A 16,715-nucleotide genomic window follows, 5' to 3' on the forward strand; every position below is an offset into this window, starting at 1 on the left:
GTCCTGTCCCCATGCCAGCGGGGGCAGCAGCAGGAGCTCTGCCTGCCCATGGGCCCTGTCCCCATGCCAGCGGGGGCAGCAGCAGGAGCTCTGCCTGCCCATGGGCCCTGTCCCCATGCCAGCGGGGGCAGCAGCAGGAGCTCTGCCTGCCCATGGGTCCTGTCCCCATGCCAGCGGGGGCAGCAGCAGGAGCTCTGCCTGCCCATGGGTCCTGTCCCCATGCTATTCCACACTATTCTCTAAATAAAAGAGCACTACTGCCAGATCTTGAGAGTCTAAGAAATCTTTCTTTCGACTCCTCGGCTCACCGACCCCGCATCATATAGTTCATCAATCTTACTCTTTCAATAAATGTAGGGTTTTAAATAAGATGAAAATGATAGCAGTCTTCATAATCTTAAAATCCTGGTGAAACAAACATCCTCGTGGTCCAATAACTTGTAAAACGGAACCAGGTGACTAGACCAACATACTAGTGTACAACTTTAATAATTTTTAGCAGCAAAACAACTGGAATAGCCATTAACAAATATTTTCATTGGATTGTAGATTAATTTCTTTGTAAGAAATAATTTTTTTAAAGTACTCTAAAGTATAGTTCAACTGCAGGCAAACATGAGAGAAATCAAAGAACTTGTTTATCTCCACTTTTCCCAGTGGAATCAGGTGCAACTGGAACCTTACAAGTTTCAACAAAAACAGATTCAAAGGCAGCTTCCTGTTCATCCAAAGAATCAGTGGCCGTGACTCCTTTAATTAGTGTTGTGTTGGTAAAAGATTGTTGCTGCTTGGGAATTTTACTGGATTCCACTGTTTTTCTACCTCTTCTTTTACCAAGAATTTTGACATAATTAGCAGGTATAAGTCCTGTTGTTTGACCATCAAGACTAGCCAGAAGCCAACCACGCACTTGGGTTGCTGTTCTTTGAGAGCTAAATGTAGCATATCACCAGCACGGAAAGAAATTTCTTCTTCAGATGCAGCAGTAAAATCATATTCTGCTCTAGCAACTACATGGTCATCCTCACCACTTGCCCAGTTGGTGTTGTCTGTTACTTCATCAGTGTGGGTAGACAGCAGTTTCCAGATGAGATAAGGACCACCAAGGATAACAGCAAAGAATAAGAATATTGGCCAAGATTTTGCTGAATTAGCTGCTCTGTCCTCAGCACCAAGGCAAGCCACAGTTCCTTCACTTTCTGCCTATAAGTCCTCATTCTCAGAGCCTCCTCTTAAACCTATCATCTGCTGTAACCGTCTATAAAGATACCTTATAGTCCTAACTAATGCAAAAGCTGAAAAGACCTTTGTGAAGTGTATTTTTAATCAGGAAAAGTGATTTGCTACATCCAATACAGCCCTGAAACTGTTATAGACAGCTGGAAAGGTAGCATCCATCATCATACTGACAGAGGCAAATGCATGCACAATACTTTCAATGGAGTGAAATGCACCTCTGCTGCTTTCTTCAGCTTGCTGAACAAATCTACTAGGTGGAAGATCATCCACACGGAGGCGGTTATAGCCCAACCCATTATATCCATAACTATAAGGGCTATAGCGTCCATAAAATGAATTTCCATAGGCACCATATCCAGAAGAAAATGAACTGTAAGTAGGTCTAAAAGTGTTCACACTGCTGCTTCCTGTCTGCTGTGATGGCCTTGGAAGAATAGGTGGCGGCACTCTGGTAAGTGTTGGTTGTCCAGGTCTTGTCAATAAAGTAGGACCCAAATCAGCAGATTGGAAAGTGGGGCCGGGTCCTGGTCCCGGACCAGCCCCCGGAATTCGGCGGGTCTCCCAGGGTTTCGGGGGCTGCGGCGGCTGGGATGCCATCTCCTCCGCCTCCGCTCGGCTCCTGCTTGGCGCCCGACTTTACAGTTTTTTGAAAGACAATCTTTACTCACTTTGTTGATAAGAGATGGAGGTCTGTTCGGATTGGCTCTAAAGGGGCCTATGGTTTCAACATCCCTCAGTCAGGCTGAGAGTCCGACCAAAAGGGGAGAATTGTTAAAAAGGAGACAACGGGACCAAAATGAAGTAACTTGTACTAAGCCCCACCAAAACTTAATACCTAATCTAATTGCAGTTTCAGCCTCTCTCAGGAATTATAAACCAACCTGGCTAGAATTTCCCCATCAGCACTAGTGAGGTAATCTGCATGCTAAGACTCCCCCTGCCCTTCCCTCTAAGGGAAGGTGACCTTGTCTCAAACAATCTTTTCTTTTGCTAATAACTTCTTTGCCTCCCCCTCCTTCTGCCTGTGAAAATCTTCCATCTTTACAGCTCCTCAGAGCTCCCTCCTATTTGCTTGATGGGATGCTGCCTGATTCATGAATCTTTAAACAAAGCCAATTAGATCTTTAAATTTCCTCGGTTCAATTTTGTTTTTTAACAGAAGTGTTTACAGATAAAAAAGAGGGAACTAACAATAAGAACAAAAAATGAGATCATCAAAATGACAAGACACACATTCAAGAAAGTGAAAAGAGAACCCACAGACCGGGAGGAGGTATTTGCAAATCATATATCTGGTAAGGGATTAATATCTTAAATGTATAAAGAACTCCTACAACTGAACAACATCAAAAAAATACATAAATAGTGGGGGCCTATGGGTAGCATAGCGGTTAATTTCCTGCACTCCACTTCTGCAGCCTAGGGTTCCAGTTCAGATCTGGGTGCGGACCTACCTACCACTCATCAAGCCACGCTGTGGCAGTCATGTCACATATAAAGTAGAGGAAGATGGGCATGGACATTAGCTCAGGACCAATTTTCCTCAGCAAAAAAGAGGAGGATTGGCAGCAGATGTTAGTTCAAGGCTAATTTTCCTCAAAAAAAAAAAACCCCACAAACCCATAAATAAATAAAATAAAAGATGAGCAAAGGACTTGAACAGATAAGTCCCCAAAGAAGATACACAAATGGCCAAGAAAGAAAAGAAAAGATGCTCAACATCATTAGGGAAATACAAAAGATAGTCACGGTATGATACCACTTCACATCCACTAGGATGGCTATAATCAAAAAGAAAGACAAGAACAAGAACCAGGGATTTTTGGAGAAATGTCTAATTATAGGGCTGCAGCACAGAAAGTACAAGAGCTTGACACGTCTTTAATGCAAGAAAACGGTAAAAAGGACGGGGATATTGATGCGGGGTCGGTGAGCCGAGGAGTCGAAAGAAAGATTTCTTAGACTCTCAAGATCTGGCAGTAGTGCTCTTTTATTTAGAGAGTAGAATAGCATGGGGACAGGACCCATGGGCAGTCAGAGCTTCTGCTGCCCCGCTTCTGCTGCCCCCGCTGGCATGGGGACAGAGCCCATGGGCAGGCAGAGCCACTGCTGCTGCCCCCGCTGGCATGGGGACAGGACCCATGGGCAGGCAGAGCTGGTGCATGGGGACAGGACCCACGGGCAGTCAGAGCTCCTGCTGCTGCCCCGAGTTGAGGGTTAGAGCTAAATTTAAGGCATAGGTATGTGAGTTATCTCTTTACAAGACAAAGAATATGTAAAAAAGTTAAAATGGTATCAGTGCAGGTGGGGTCTGGTCATTGGGTGATCCCATGACTTTTAGACAAGAATCAAATCGGATTAAGTAAAGGTTAGAAAGGTTAGACGCCACCACCCTAAACCAGTTACATGAGATTGCCAGACAGCAACCAACTTAAGTTCTTGCCTTCCCCATTAAGAGCTTCTAGAGATAAGACCATTCCCCCTTCTTCCTGGCACAGAGAGGGAGGCATCTTCACAGATAGAGGTTTCCCTTAGAAATGTAAATGTTTCCCAACAAAGGGGCAAAACAAATTCCACTCCTTGGAGCCTGAATCTCATCTGTAGTTTTAAAACTAACCAGCCTAAAAATCCTCATCATAAGCCATTTTAAAATTAAGCAGCCTAAAAATCCTCATCAATATGACAAAAAGTATAGGAGGAAACTTAAAGCATCTCCCAATGGCCAAATCTGGGAAAATTTGAGCAACAAAATAAACACATAGCAATGGATTATAAATCAATAGAATTAAACAAAAATCTGTGAATCCATACAGATAGAAATAAAATCATTGTAGCGCCAGGGAGCCAGAAAAGCTGCCCAGAGGGGCTGAGACTGAAGCCATTTGGCTGGCTTTGGCCCACTCAAAGCGGTCGACCCCACTTCCGCGCCCCCCGCGGCCCGCTCTCCCCTGCACCCCCCGCGCCCGGGTGCCCCGCGCCGCCGACAGACGGCGATCCGCATGGCCGGGCCCATTTCCTCGGCCCCCGCACACACGCAAAGGCTGTGACCGAGCTGCTCAGGCTTCCAGGCAGTGTCTGCGCCCCTACGGGAAAGGCGCCCTCCTCGGGGTAAACAGTCCGGAGCCGGCAGGCAGCGCTCCCGCATCCCTGCCGGGCGCACGACCTCAGGGAGGCCGCGGCTCTCCAACGCCAAGGAGGTGAGGCTGCGCGGGCAGGTGGGCCGGGCGACGCAAGCGGCATCACCCGGGTGCAGTTCGCCTTAACCAGGCTCCACAAACCAAATTCATGGCCGGAACCAAGGAGGGACCAGCCGCGCAGTGCCCTCCCGGGCTCGGCGGCCCAGCACAGAGGCTGGAGGCGGCGTGGGGCCCGGGTTTCCAGTGTTATGGGGTCTCAGTGTTCTCCAGCTTTCAGTAGTGGAGGACGCCGCTACTCCGGGGCTCCTTCTGGAGGCCTGCAAGCTCGGACTCTCCCCCAGCAGGGTCTCCATGTACCCACAATATGAATGGCTTTCCCTTACATGTGGCACTCAGATGTCCTGAGCAGACCAATGTACTCACAAATGCCAAAGCACTCTCTGCAAAGGGAGTAAAAATCTAGGATACCAGTGAAGCCCGTGACTTGCTGGATAAGCAGAGCGACCCCTGTGGAAGGAAGATGATTTACGGTCAACCAGTTTTTAAACTTTGAATAGAGGCGTTTAGGGGAAGAATATAAAGAGGTGTAGTCTGCTTGTTCAGTTAAAGAAGTGTAATATAAATCCACAGAGAGTTAGAGACACAATCCGAAATGATGCGGGGTCGGTGAGCCGACGAGTCGAAAGAAAGATTTCTTAGACTCTTAAGATCTGGCGGTAGTGCTCTTTTATTTAGAGAATAGTATAGAATAGCATGGGGACAGGACCCATGGGCAGTCAGAGCTTCTGCTGCTGCCATGGGGACAGGGCCCATAGGCAGTCAGAGATGCTGCTGGCATGGGGAGCTGCTGCTGCCGCGGCTGGCATGGGGACAGGACCCATGGGCAGGCAGAGCTGCTGCGGGCATGTTGTTGCTGCCGCTTCTGCTGCCCCTGGCATGGGGAGTTGCTGCTGCTGCCGCCATAGGGACAGGACCCCTGGGTAGTCAGAACTGCTGCGTGGGGACAGGACCCATGGGCAGGAGGAGCCGCTGCTGCTGCAAAGTTGGGTGGAGAGTAAGGCTAAATTTAAGGCATACGTATGTGAGTTATCTTTTTACAAGACAAAGAATGTGTAAAAAAGTTAAAATGGTATCAGTGCCCATAGGGTTCGGCCATTTGGCGGTCCCACAACTTTTAGATAAGAATCCAGCCAGATTGAGTAAATGGCAGAAGTCACTGCTTGAATATTATCCTCAGCTAAAGACAAAGGAGGTTTGGGGGAGGAGGGGTCAGTTATATGAGGTTGCCAGACAGTAAACAACTTAAGTTCTTGCCTTCCCCATTAAGAGTTTCCAGAGATAAGGCCATCCCCCCTTCCTCCTGGGGCAGAGAGGGAGGCATGGAGATTTCCTTCACAAATGCAACTGTCTCTGATCAAAGGGCAAGCAAATTCCACTCCCTGGAGCCTGCCTCTCATCTGCAGTTTTAAAATTAACCAGCCTAAAATCCTCATCACAAACCAGCCATCGTAACAGAAAAATCGGCTGTGTTTGGACCCCACAGGGCTTTCCTGGGCACTGCCTCCTCGCTGTGCCTTTCGCTTGTTAAGTGGCGGTGAAGATGGATCTCAGGTGTTGTAACAGAGATTGGGATCTATGGGCCTTCCCAGTGCCTTTCAACATTGCCAGTTATCTCTTTAAGAGGAATTTGTGAATTTCCAATAAGGATATATAAACTATTTCCTCAAACTTATCAATTATGAACACAAAGCAGGATTTTGCACTCAAATAAATAAGCAAGGAAAAATAAGGGAGGAGAAGAAGGAGAACCCAGGTAGAAGGATGACTTACAAAAAACCTAGAGTCATGACAGAGTCTGCCTCTCAGGGCAACAGGAAGAACTACAGCAAGGCAAGGCTGTGAGGGACGTCGTAGGAAGTAAGCAAAGATGGAGCTGCTCGCGGCTAGTGGGATCCGGTAGTAAATGTCCTTGTGGACCAAGCTGAAGAGCTGTTGTGTCCTCTCGAAACTCGGGTGTTGAAGTACTAACCCCTAGTAGCTCAGAATGGGACTGTATTTGGAAATGAGATTTTAATGAGGTAATTAGGTTTACCAATATTTTCTTTTCTGCTTTTTTCTCCCCAAATCCCCCCAGTACATAGTTGTATATTGTTTTTTAGTTGTAGTTCCTTCTGGTTGTGCTGTGTGGGATGCCACCTCAGCGTGGCTTGACGAGTGATGCCAAGTCCATGCCCAGGATCTGAACCAGCAAAACCCTGGGCCACTGAAGCAGAATGCACAAACTTAACGACTCGGCCACAGGGCCAGCCCCCAAAGAGATAATTAAGTTTAAATGAGATCATTAGGGTGAACCCTAATCTTTTTTTCCTTTGGTGAGGAAGATTGGCCCTGAGCTAACGTCTATGCCAGTCTTCCTCTATTTCATGTGTGGGATGCTTCCCTAGCATGGCTTGATGAGCAGTGTGTAGGTCTGCACCTGGGATCTGAACACATGAACCCTGGGCCACCAAAGTGGAGCACGTGAACTTATCCACCAAGCCACCGGCATAGGTAGACCCTGATCTAATATGACTGGTATCCTTATAAGAACCTCCGAGGGGATTAGGATACAGACACACACAGAGAGAAGCCCATGTGAAGACCAAGAGAGAAGAGAGTCACGTGCAAGCTAAAGGTGATAGGCCTCAGAAGAAAACAATACTGCTAACACCTTGATCTTGGACTTGTAGCCTCTAGCACTGTGAGGAAATAGATTTCTGTTGTTTAAAACCCCCAGTCTGTGGTACTTTGTTATGGCAGCCCCAGCAAACTAATACAGGAGCCAACAGAAGTGTTGAGGCAGAAGGCTAGACAAGGCAGCCTTTGTTCTTTAGGAAAATAGCTGTGGTAGTGGACTGGATGGACTATAGTGCAGAGACACAGATACTGCGGAGATACAGTGGGCATAGAAAGTCATGGCAAGAGGCTAAGAAAGATATGGTTAGGCTTGGACCAAGGCAATAGTGGGAATGCGGAAGAAAGGCTTATTTCAAGAAAAAATGTCTAGAGGAAAAATCCACAGGATTGACCTCTGATTGGCTTGTCAGTGGGAAGGTGGAGAGAGAAGAGATACGCATTGTTAACAAAGAGGCAAGAAATTGAGCAAGGCACCAGAGGGTCAACTACGTTTACGGAATAGTTTTTTAAGTAGGATTAAAATTAGAGCAGAGTCAGCTAAGCCATATTAGACTGAAGGATAAACCAGAAGACAGGTGAAGTGAGTCAAATCGGTTAGCTGCGTTAAAAAAAGAAATAACACTCAAAATGGAGTCATTTCCCCCTACAACAACAAAGCAGCTTGTTTTTTAACAGCTGTATTACTTTGGGTAGATCAAGACTATGAAAATGTTTGGCTCAGAGCATTAGTATAGTGGCTTTTAATAAATATTTGTTTTTAAAAGACTATCCCAGCATCCAAAACAATAAAATACATAGAAATAAACTTAACCAAGGAGGTGAAAACTTGTACACTGAAAAGTACAAAACACTGATGAAAGAGAAATTTTGAAAGACATAAATAAGTGGAAAGATATTCCATGCTAATGGATTGAAAAACTTAATATTGTTAAGGTGACAATGCTACACAAAGCAACCTATAAGTTCAGCGTAATCCCTATCAAAATCCCAACAAATAGAATTAGAAAAACTCATTCTAAAATTCATATGGAATCTCGATACCCTAAATAGCCAAAAGAATCTTGAAAAAGAAGTTGGAGTTCTCATACTTACTGATTTCAAAATTTAATACAAACCCACAGAAATTAAAACAGTGTGATACTAGCATAAAATCAGACATATAGACCAATGGAATGGAATAGAGAGCCCAGAAATAAGCCCTCACATGTATGATGAAATGATTTTCAAAAAGGGTGCCAAGACCATTCAATAGGGAAAGGGTGGTCTTTTCCTCAAATGTTGCTGGCAAAACTAGATATCCACATGCAAAAGAATGAAGTTGGACCGTTTCCTTACGATATATAGAAAAGTTAGCTGTAAGTGGATCAAAGACCTCAATTTAAGAGCTAAAACTATAAAACTCTTAGAAGAAAACAAAGCAAAAGGTTTATGACATTGGATTTGTCAATGATATCTTGGATATGACACCAAATACACAGGCAACAAAAGAAAAAATAGATAAATTGAACTTTGTCAAAATTAAAAATTTTGTGTGTAAAAAGACAGTATCAAGGGAGTGAAAAGGCAATCCACAAAATGAAAGGAAATATTTGTAAATGATTTATCTGATAAGGGATTAATATCCAGAATATCTAATGAACTCCTGAAACTCAACAACAAAATAACCCAAATGGGCAAAAAATCTTTGCCCAAAAATGGGCAAAGGATTTGAATAGACATTTTTCTAAAGAAGATATGCCATAGCCAATAAGCACATGAAAAGATACTCAACTGCCACTGAGTATTGGGGAAATGCAAATCAGAACCACAATGAGATACCACTTCATATCTGTTCAGGTGGCTATTATCAAATACATACACGCACACACACTACAGAAAATAACAAATGTTGATGAGAGTGAAGAAATTAGAACTCACATGTGTTCCTAGAGGGAATGTAAAATGGTAAAGTCACTATGGAAAACAGTACAGCAGTTCCTCAAGAAATTAAATAAGAGGGGCCGGCCGCCTGGCCAAGTGGTTAAGTTGGCATGCTCTGCTTGGGCGGCCCAGGGTTTCGCTGGTTCGGATCCTGGGTGCAGACATGGCAGTGCTCATCAGGCCGTGCTGAGGCGTCATCCCACCTGCCACAACTAGAAGGACCCACAACTAAAAATACACAACTAGTACTGGGGGGATTTGGAGAGAAAATGCAGGAAGAAAAAAAAATTACCATAATGATCCAGCAATTCCACTTTGGGTATATAACCCCAAAGAATTGAACACAGGGTGTCAAAGAGATATTTGTACACCCATGTTCATAGCAGCGTTATTCTTAATAGCCCAAAGGTGGAAGCAATCCAAGGGTCCAGAAATGGATAAGTGGATCAACAAAATGAGCTATAGACATACAATAGAATACTATTCAGCCTTAAAAAGGAATTCTGATACATGTTACAATGTGGATAAACCCTGAAAACTGTATTAGTCTGCTAGAGCAGCCATAACAAATACCACAGACTAGGGAGCTTAAACAACGGAAATTTCTTTTCTCACAGTTCTGGAGGCTTGAAGTCCAAGATCAAAGTGTCAGCAGATTTTGCTTCTTCTGAGGCCTTTCTCCGTGGCTGGCAGACAGCCGCCTTCTCACTGTGTCCTCACGTGGCATTTCCTCTGTGCCCTAATCTCCTCTTTTTATAAGGACACCAGTCATGTTGGATTAGGGTCTGCTCGTATCATCTTATGTTACCTTAATTACCTTTTTAAGGCCCTTTGTTCAAATACAGTCTCATTCTGAGGTACTCTGTGTTAGTTAGACTAGTAAAATAGTTTTCTCAGATGATTGTGAATATTCTTCTGTGATCCTGAACCAAAAACTTGACAAGTAGTAGTTTCTTAAATATCAGTTGCAGTAGAATCTGAAACCATGTCAGTGAGCTTTTCATACTCTATTACATTAAAATCCATTGGTTTATCTTGCACTTTGAATTGATCTTTTCCTATTGCATGGTTTTTTAATGTTTGAAAATATTGGTTCACTGAAGAAATTTCAAAATTTTGACATAGTTCATTATACAATAACGGCAACAATAAAAAATCACATTTGTTAATATCACTACTGATCTTATCAGAAAATTCTTGAAATATTGGGAAACTGTCAAGCTCAAGGTAGTAAATACAAGTTTTCCAAAATTTTAGTTTTTGTTAGAAAATCCAGATTTTGTCATTGGAAACAAATACTGTCCCTAATTTTCTTTGAAGTTCTCTTGGTTAGTTTTCAAGAAAGTATCCACCAAATACCCAAGTTTGTATAACCATAGTTTGTCTGTCAGCCAGTCTTTCAGGTAAAAATAGTGTTCCATGAAAAAAGTAGCTAGTTTAGCTTGCAACTGAAACAATCATGTCAGTAATTTCCTTAAGACTACCATCATACTTGGCATTCAGCAGAAGTGCTTCATGTCTACTTCCCATTTCATCTCTCTCTCTCTCTATATATATGTAGTGTACTCAGTTTTACAAAGACGTAAATTGGAGGAGCTGGCCTGGTGGTGCAGCGGTTAAGTTTGCACACTCTGCTTTGGAGGCCCAGGGTTCTGCTGGTTGAGATCCCAGGTGTGGACCTGCTCACTGCTCATCAAGCCATGCTGTGGCAGGTGTCCCATATAAAATAGAGGGAGATGGGCATGGATGTTAGCTCAGGGCCAGTCTTCCTCAGCAAAAAGAGGAGGATCAGCAGCAGATGTTAGCTCAGGGCTAATCTTCCTCAAAAAAGTCACAAATATGTAAATTGGAAATTAACAAGTTTTTCCCCCCAGCTTTATTGAGGTATAATTGACAAAAATTGTATGTGTTTAAGGTGTACAACCTGATGTCTGGGAATTAACAAGTTTTATTGTGTCATCAGAGGACATTCCTGATAGAAATTGGCCTTTTAAAAATTATTTTATTTTATTTTATTTGAGGAAGATTAGCCCTGAGCTAACTACTGCCAGTCCTCTTCTCTTTTGCTGAGGAAGGCTGGCCCTGAGCTAACATCCATGCCCATCTTCCTCCACTTTATACGTGGGATGCCTACCATAGCATGGCTTTTGCCAAGTGGTACCACGTCCGCACCCGGGATCCAAACTGGTGAACCCAGGGTTGCGGAGAAGTGGAACGTGCCAACTTAACTGCTGCGCCACGGGGCCAGCCCCCTGGCCTTTTTTTAAAAACTGTGAGCGTGTGTTGGTGAATAATACAATGACCACTTGTATTCACTACCTTGATTCAAGTTAAGGCACCAGCAGTTTTATGTATCGGTGTAAATGTCAACACAATGAAAAAGGCAAATAGCTTCTTGGTGACTTTTGACTTGCAGACCTCCTGAAAATGTTTCCCAGGCTTCACGGAGACCAGGCCTTGAGAACCACTGCTCTAGGGCTAATTTAGCCCTGCTCCTGGGAGGTGACGCTTCTACAATCTCTACTGAATGCCTCGGGTATTACCGTCTCTCCACTCTGGTTAATGTGAGCTCCGGGAATATTTCAATTTACGACTGAAACAGCTTGCTGGTGATTTTTTTGCCTGGTGTTCCGGAGTTTCACTCTATGCATGTGCAGCTTAGTTTTCAGCCAGACTCAAGGGGACCCCTATTCAGATTTCTGCAGCTCTTCCATTGCTTAGCTCCCTCCTGTCTGGTATTCTGCCCCAGAAAGGGTAGCTCCCTCAGCTTCCCTGAATCCTTTTCCTGTCCCCTCAGCTCAGCTTGCTGTAGTCTACACATTACACACTCCTCTCCTCATCCCACAACCTGAAAGGCTCCCCAGGCAGGACGCCTCCTTCCCTTGTCTCTGTATCCCAGCCCTGTGCCGCTCAGTGCTCAGTGTATGAAAACAGCTGTTTCACATACATAACTACTTTTCTCTTCGTTGATGGTGGGAGGGCAAGCCTAATTTCAGTTATTCTGACACAGCTGGCAGGTAAGTGTCTATTTCTTTTGTTCTTTTGTTTTCATTTCTTCTCCAATTTTACTATAACAGCTTCAGACATGCAGAAAAGTTGTGTCAAAGATGAAGTCAGACACTAGTTCCGGGGTGAGGACAGATTTGGTCAATAACCACTATTGTCCTAGGGGAAAGAGTCCAGCGCGGCCTTCACTGCGATTTGCGCAGAGGGAGAATGAGGGAATTGGGGAGGGTGCGTTGGGGCTCAGTAGAGTCAGAGAAGTCAAAAATTACGAAGAGCAGGAAAGGGGGTTGGTCCATGTGAAACTCACCGGGGTCTGTTAACGGGCACTTCACAAGTTAGGCTCCTGCCCTCCCACGGAGACCGTCAGGCTGGGTCTTTCTTCAGGGGTTGGCTGGAACACACAATAAGTGTTTTTGGCGGCCTCAAGTTTTCTCGGGCAGGCACTTTAGGGGGCAGAGTGATCCTAGGGAAGCAGCCTTGAGCTCTTAGAAACCATGTCAGTATTTGTCCAAGTCTTTACAGGCCGAGGTTGAGGCCAAGTCAAGGAAGGGCTCTGGAAGAGCCTGGCTCGAGTTTGGTCAAGGAGAGAATCCGTGTCAGTTGAAAGATTTTTACAGCGAGCTTTGTATACCCACTGCCTAGGTCTACCATTAACATATTTTTATACTTGCTTTACCACCTATCTATCCATCTTACTTTTTGATGCATTCCAAAGTAAACTGCATAAATCAATACACTTTCCCCTAAAGAGTTCAGGATGCACAACATTAACTAATATTCAGATCAGTATTTATTTTCTGTGTTTTTTCCTTTGAGGTAAAATATAAATATAATGAAATGCACAGATTTTAAATATACATTTGATGACTTTTGACAAATGCATAAACCTCAGTAACTCAAACTCCTATTAAGATTTAGAACATTACTATCATTTCAGAAACTTCCCTCTCCATTTTTTCCCTCCATTTATTTTTCTTTTGTTAACCTAATTTATTTAACTATTATTTCTGCCATCCTCAAAGGCCAAAATAACAAAGATGAAACACTGGAAATTCAAAAAAGCAGCCCTATTCTGGTTCTATTTCTATGCTTCGATAAAAAGAATTAAATTTTAAAATTAAAACACTCTTAAGTGTGTTGAATCCAGATCAGTGTGGGGAGCACTGGTATCTTTACGCTAACCTCAAGTCTTCCAATCTAGGAAAAAAATCTAGGTCACATATTTGGGTTTTCTTTAATGGTTTATAGGCTACTGTGTAGACATTGTGCATCTCTTTTACTAGATTATTCCTATATATTTTATTTATTTTTTGGCAAGGAAGATTGGCACTGAGCTAATATGTGTTGCCAATCCTCCTTTATTTTGTATGTGGGACACTGCCACAGCATGGTTTGATGAGCAGTGTGTAAGGTCCATGCCCAGGATCTGAACCCACAAACAGTGGGTCACCAAAGTGGAGTGCACGAATTTAACCATGACACCATCAGGTCGGCCCCCTGTATTTTATTTTTTGATACTATTGTAAACAGCATCTATCTTCATTTTCTAATTGTTTATTGCTAATATATAGAAATAGTTTTTAAAAAATATTTTTCTTGCAGCCAGCTTATTATTAATTCTACTAGTTTGCCTCAGATTTTTCTCCATGTATAGACATGTATATAAATGCAAATGCAGTTTTATTCTTCCTTTCCAATCTTTTCACCTTTTATTTATCTTGCCTTATTAAACTAACTAGAACCTCAAGCAATGTTGAATAGAACTGAAAATAGTGAGCATCTTTGTCTTGTTCCTGAACTCAGGGAGAAAAGTGTTATTTCATTAAGTATGATCTTAATTGTAGGTTTTTTATAGATTCCCTTTTTCCTAATAGTTTCCCTCTATTCTTAGTTTGCTGAATTTTTGTTGTGAATGGTTGTTGAGTTTTATCAAATGCTTTTTTTCTATCGAGATGTATTATTTTTCTCCTTCCACTCTGTTAATGTGGTAAAGTACATCAATTGATCTCAAATGTTAAGCCAGCCTTTTATTCCTGAAATAACGCTAGTTAGTTATGATGTATCATCCCTGTTATCACTGAATCAGTTTCTAATATCTTGGTTAGGATTTTAGTATGTTAATGAGAGAGAGTGGCCTGTAAGTTTCCTTTCTTGTGTTATTCTTGTCAGGTTTTGTCATTAGGATGTCTCTGACCTTATGAAACAAGTTAGGAAGCACCCTTTTCTATTCTTTGGTGGATTGTATATATGATTGGTATTATTTCTTCCTTAAGGAAGATTTCACCAGAGAAGGATCTGAGACTGTAGTTTTGTGGAGAGGCTTGTAGTTTCAGAGTCAATTTCTTTAATAGAGACAGGCGTATTCAGATTTTCTACTTCTTTCTTGGGACTGATTTCATAAATTGTGTTTTTCAAGCAATTTGTCTATGACATCAAATTTGTCAAATTCTTTGACGTAAGTTGTTCATAATACCTTCTTATGTTTTTAATGTCCATAGGATCTCCAGGGATTCTTGATATTAGTTATTTTAAATCTCTTCATCAGTTTTGCTAGAGGTTTACAATTTTATTAATTTGTAAGCACATGACTTATGAAAGTCTTTTTAACACCCATGTGAGTGAGGTGTTAGTCCCATTTCTCAGATTTTAGGTTTCCCTTACTTTATTTATCTGTAGAAGCAAACTGGATTAACTGTTCTCCACTCCAAATGTGACTTCCAGAACATTAGTTCATAATCATCTACTCTTCATGTTAAAATCACTGCTGCCTCATGCAAAAATGTTATAAGCTTTTCTTTTTCGTGAGGAAGATTTGCCCTGAGCTAACATCTGTTGGCAATCTTCCTCCTTTTGCTTGAGGAATATTGGTCCTTGAGCTAACATCTGTGCCAATCTTCCTCTATTTTGTATGTAGGCTGCCGCCAAAGCATGGCTTGCTGAGCCGTGTGTAGATCCACACCCGGGATTCAAACCTGTGAATCCCGGGCCACCAAACTGGAGCATGTGAACTTAACCACTACACTGCTGGGTTAGCCTCCAGTTAAAAGCTTTTGAAAACATTCTCTAGTCCTCAATATTACAGCACGATCTTCCAAAACTAGTCTCAAAAACAAAGACTTGGGTACTTGGCTCAGATTTTTCTTTCAGCTCTAGTTAAATTCTCAAATTCTTAATTTCATCCTAACATGGCCATGCTTTATAATTCAACATTATAGAGGACTATTCCATTTCTAAAATTTTGTACTTCATATTGTCTTTGTCTACGTTTTTCTCTATTATCTGCCTCTGATGATTGCAGCTACCTATCTAATTTTGTGCCAAGGAGTTGGAATTTTAAACTAAAAGCAACAGGGAACTTCAAAGCTTTCAAACAGAAGAAGGATATGACCTAAAATGATACAGCATTACTTTTTCTACCCAACTTGATTGAGCTCTTTACTTCAATCCCTTACTCACTTTTACATCCTATGTCCCAAATTGTATCCTGTACATATAATGTGGCAATTATCAACTATTACTGGCTTACAGCACTGAGTACGGGAGGGCTAGGGGATCACACGAAGAAATGGCTCAGGGTAAGAATTTATTTTTATTTTTTTTATTGGCACCTGAGCTAACATACTTTGCCAATCTTTTTTTCTTCTTCCTCTTCTTCTCCAAAGCCCCCCCAGTACATAGCTGTATATTGTAGTTGTCGGTCCTTCTGGTTGTGCTATGTGGGACGCCACCTCAGCATGGCTTGATGAGCAGTGCCATGTCTGCACCCAGGATCTGAACCAGCGAAACCCCAGGCTGCCCAAGTGGAGTGCGCGAACTTAACCACTTGGCCATGATGCTGGCTCCTCAATGTAAGAGTTTTAAAGACAGCCAATTTTGAAAATATGGTTTATGAAAAAAATTTCACTTGTCCTCTGTGAGATGAGAAAAACAATAAATTGCCATTTCTTGAGGACTATTATTCTGAATTGTCCTAATTTTTGATATTAAATTAGTGGTAAGAGATAATTTTTCCTAATGCCTTTTCTCAGTGAAATTAAAAAGATGGAAACAAACCCTGGGTATCCAAACCCAGTCCACAACCCTGATGACAAATGCTGCAGCAGGGGAAATGGGGGATGGCAAACAGGACTTGTATTTCACACTCTGTTTTCTTCCTTCCTTCTTTCCCATGAGCACATACTAATTTTACAATATGAAAAAAGAACTAGATATGGGGAAAAAACCAAAACAACTAATTATTCCCCTGCCTAGAGATATTTACTTTTATCATCTTCTGAATTTACAGTTTTTTTCCTTCAACACTGCATCATGAAAAATATTAAAGTTTCAGGGGCTGGCCCCGTGGCCGAGTGGTTAAGTTTGCGCGCTCTGCTGCAGGCAGCCCAGTGTTTCGTTGGTTCGAATCCTGGGCGCGGACATGGCACTGCTCATCAGACCACGCTGAGGCAGCGTCCCACATGCGACAACTAGAAGGACCCACAACTAGAAGAATATACAACTATGTACCTGGGGGCTTTGGGGAGAAAAAATAAAATCTAAAAAAAAAAGAAAATTTCAGAAATTTACAGTGAACACAGATAAACTGAGCACCTATATCTTCGGAATTTTTCACATTTAACTCATTACTGCATGTAGAGTTTATGGTGCCTTGTATGTGTAGAGTATGCTGAAGAAATGAAAGAATTTAAAGGTGAGGATCTAATTTTGTTTTCTCAATGGATAAATTTGATGTTTTTA

At 42.5% G+C, this 16,715-nt stretch overlaps 1 pseudogene; it reads right to left on the reverse strand.

Moving 5' to 3' along the window:
* Window positions 1-330: 330 nt before the first annotated feature.
* On the reverse strand, window positions 331-1,888 carry LOC106841443 (peroxisomal membrane protein PEX13 pseudogene; annotated as a pseudogene).
* Window positions 1,889-16,715: the final 14,827 nt, after the last annotated feature.

This window comes from Equus asinus, chromosome 11 (genome assembly GCF_041296235.1).
Source record: "Equus asinus isolate D_3611 breed Donkey chromosome 11, EquAss-T2T_v2, whole genome shotgun sequence".
In the NCBI taxonomy this organism is placed as follows: domain Eukaryota; kingdom Metazoa; phylum Chordata; class Mammalia; order Perissodactyla; family Equidae; genus Equus; species Equus asinus.